General features: G+C 39.2%; 1 pseudogene; it reads left to right on the forward strand.

The window, feature by feature from the left end:
- The first annotated feature begins 564 nt into the window (after nt 1-564).
- On the forward strand, nt 565-3,388 carry LOC145876178 (uncharacterized; annotated as a pseudogene).
- The last annotated feature ends 692 nt before the right edge of the window (nt 3,389-4,080 follow it).

A 4,080-nucleotide genomic window follows, 5' to 3' on the forward strand; every position in this document is an offset into this window, starting at 1 on the left:
TCTTCTGATTGATGACTGATTGGGGAGTGATGATTATCACCTGTGAGGAGAGAAGGAGAGAAAAGAAACACACACACAGGATACCTGTATCCGTAACATTCGCATTCAGAATACATTGTGAAAAACTAAAATCTTTGCTCACCATTTTTGCTCCAGGCAGATATAGTACATCCATAACTATCGGTTTCCTCATTAGCAGGGAGGAGTTTCTGCAATCAAATTGCCCTCGTGCCACAATTTTAGCAAACACAGAAAGGGGCCTATATTGGAGACCAAAAGTCGTCTGGCACACTGCTTAGAGTTTCAACAACATGAATAACTTATTTCTAGCCTACAATCATCAATGTTACTACTAATGTGAAAACAAGACAAAATATGACTATTCTTACTCATTTTAAGACAAATGTCAAGTAATCATTACATTCATTACAGACGTCAATTGTTGTCCAACATCATGGCTACGCTGTTGGCATCACCTTTTAGAGTGGATTTCTGCTGTTGTGGGCCTTTAATCATCTGTCTGACTTTGTTGTTCACACAGGAGAGAAACTTCACTATTGTGGATCCTCTGGGAAGCCTCAACAACCTCATGATGCTGAAGAGGCAGAGAAGAGTCTCTCCACATCAGAACACCTCAAGAAACACCTGCAGAGATCCACAGGGAAGAGAACTCACTGCTGCTCTGACTGTGGGAAGAGATTTACTTCCTCATCAGGCATTAAAATTCATCAGAGAACACACACAGGAGAGAAACCCTATAGCTGTGATCAATGTGGGAAGAGTTTTAGTCAATCTAGCTATCTGACAATGCACCAGAGAACGCACACAGGAGATAAACCTTATAGCTGTGATCAATGTGGAAAGAGTTTTAGTCAATCTAGCTATCTGACAATGCACCAGAGAACGCACACAGGAGATAAACCTTATAGCTGTAATCAATGTGGGAAGAGTTTTGTTTCATCTAGCGGTCTGACAGTACACAAGAGAATACACACAGGAGAGAAATCTTATAGCTGTGGTCAATGTGGGAAGAGTTTTGGTCAATCTGGCCATCTGATATCACACCAGAAAACACACACAGGAGAGAAATCTTATAGCTGTGGTCAATGTGGGAAGAGGTTTGCTGCATCTAGCACTCTGACTCAACACCAGAGAACACACACAGGAGAGAAATCTTATAGCTGTGGTCAATGTGGGAAGAGGTTTGCTGCATCTAGCACTCTGACTCTATACCAGAGAACACACACAGGAGAGAAACCTTATAGCTGTGGTCAATGTGGGAAGAGGTTTGCTGCATCTATCACTCTGACTCAACACCAGAGAATACACACAGGAGAGAAACCTTATAGCTGTGATCAATGTGGGAAGAGGTTTGCTGCATCTAGCACTCTGACTCTATACCAGAGAACACACACAGGAGAGAAATCTTATAGCTGTGGTCAATGTGGGAAGAGGTTTGCTGCATCTATCACTCTGACTCAACACCAGAGAATACACACAGGAGAGAAACCTTATAGCTGTGATCAATGTGGGAAGAGTTTTGGTCGATCTGGAGAGCTGACAGTGCACCAGAGAATACACACAGGAGAAAAACCTTATAGCTGTGGTCAATGTGGGAAGAATTGTGCTGCATCTAGAACTCTGACACTACACCAGAGAAGACACACAGGAGAGAAACCTTATAGCTGTGATCAATGTGGGAAGAGTTGTACTACATCTTGCTATCTGACTATACACCTACGAACACACACAGGGGAGAAATCGTATAGCTGTAATCACTGTGGGAAGAGTTTTACCACATCTGGCTCTCTGACTTCACACCAGAGAACGCACACAGGATAGAAATCTTATATCTGTGGTCAATGTGGGAAGAGTTTTAGTCAATCTAGCTATCTGACAGTGCACCAGAGAACGCACACAGGAGAGAAATCTTATATCTGTGGTCAATGTGGGAAGAGTTTTAGTCAATCTAGCTATCTGACAGTGCACCAGAGAACGCACACAGGAGAGAAATCTTATATCTGTGGTCAATGTGGGAAGAGTTTTAGTCAATCTAGCTATCTGACTATACACCAACGAGAACACACAGGAGAGAAACCTTATAGCTGTGGTCAATGTGGGAAGAGTTTTGTTTCATCTAGCGGTCTGACAGTACACAAGAGAACACACACAGGAGAGAAAGCTTATAGCTGTGACCAGAGATAATCTGATTAAAGACTTCTGATCAAATATCAGAAAATACATACATGAAGGAGTTGTTTCATGATATCAATGAAATGAAATCTCACAATGTAGAATGTTTTAACATTGTAGAAGGAGAATTTTAATGATGTCAGAATGTAGAACCCTAAACGTTTGTCCCCTGTTCTATTGATTTCAACATGATATGGATATTAGCCTCAGGGGGAAAATCCAGGCTCTGAAATGGAAGAGTTACTATTTATGAGATTTAACAAAAAGTGATTAACAAAAAAAGAGTTGTTACACTTACCACGTTGGCGACCCACTTGAATCAAAATGCAACACTTCAAAATGTAGCTAGCTGTTTTCTACAAGTTGTCCTCTAACCAGGGATGTACACATTATCCCCAGATTCTGTGTGGTTTTTGAGCTGTTAGTTTTAACAGGATGAGTAACCTCATCTCCATTCTGTCAAACTAATGATTTCAGCATTATATCGATGAGTTATGACATAAGTGTTGTGTTCCTTTGTTTAGCGACCCCTAAATTTAAATGCATCACTCACAAATGTAGCTGACTGTCTTCTGCAGGTTGTCCTCTAACCAGTGAGGTAAAATATATCTCCCATTTCCATGTGTTTATTTTATTTGTGTTAGTTTCAACAACAGTACAACCTGATTTCCCCCCTAATCGATATCAGTGATTTATTGCTACTTGTCAAAACAACAGCGTTTCTGGTGCAGTTTATAAGGTGCTTGTTTAAAAAATACAAGTAATATGATTATTGTGGCAGATGTTTGTGTATATAGCACATTTTATGTTTAGGTTTTCAATTTATCACAAACTGTTTCTGCATATTGGTTATTGATTTGGACACGTTAAAACTGTGTTTTGACATCGGGGATATCCCATCTAGCAACATGTAATTGAAAATATGACTATGCCCCGTTTTTTCAGTGACTTGAAAAAAACTTAATTTCAACTTTAGTTGCAGGTAGCCTAGTGGTTAGAGCGTTGGGCCGTCATTGAAAATCAGAATTTGTTCATAACTGACTTATTGACAATTATTGCCTACCGGGGAACAGAGGGTTAACTGCCATGTTCAGGTGCAGAACGACAGATTTACCTTGTCAGCTCGCGATTCAATCCAGCAACCTTTCGGTTACTGTTAAATGAAGGTTAAAATAAAGAAATAAATACACATGGACGCAGTATAATCATTTGGTCTGTAATCAATTTTATTAACAATCCTACATCACTCCAGTATTTCTTCACAACATTCAAGCGTTAATTGTCTTTATTCCACTACTGAAGAATCATGTCTCACATCACCTCATATTTCAAACATTCAGCCTGACAAAATATACGTTTTATTATTCCATGCCTCACCATTAAGTTAATTATTGCCAATACATATTAACCAAGGGGTGTACATTTGATCACAATTTATTTTGACTTTTTCCGTATTGGAGATGAGTTTTGTTTGGGCTCGTTCCAAGTGGACCAGAGTTCTAGAAGCTAGTCAGTTTTAGGAAGACGAGAGTTCTAGAAGCTAGTGAGTTTTAGGAAGACGAGAGTTCTAGAAGCTAGTGAGTTTTAGGATTCTATAGAAAGAAGAGAAAAAGGAGAAAAAAATATTTCAATTGTATATTATTATTTAGAAATAAGTGTGTTTTTCTTGTTTTTAATTGTTGACAGGAGGTGAAGCATTTTAGTTGATTTTAATATGAAATGGAAGTTGTTTTCTGTTGGTGGTGAGCAAACTTGTCCAACAAAAATATAGGATATATTTGTTGTCTTAAGGTGTTACAGGCTTTGGTTTTTCCATTTATGTTTTGAGGTTGGACTTTAGCACGTCTAGCTCGTTAGCACGTCTAGCTCGTTAGCACGTCTAGCACG

The sequence above is a fragment of the Salmo salar genome, unplaced genomic scaffold (genome assembly GCF_965601325.2).
Source record: "Salmo salar unplaced genomic scaffold, fSalSal1 ptg000468l, whole genome shotgun sequence".
NCBI classification, from domain to species: Eukaryota; Metazoa; Chordata; class Actinopteri; order Salmoniformes; family Salmonidae; genus Salmo; species Salmo salar.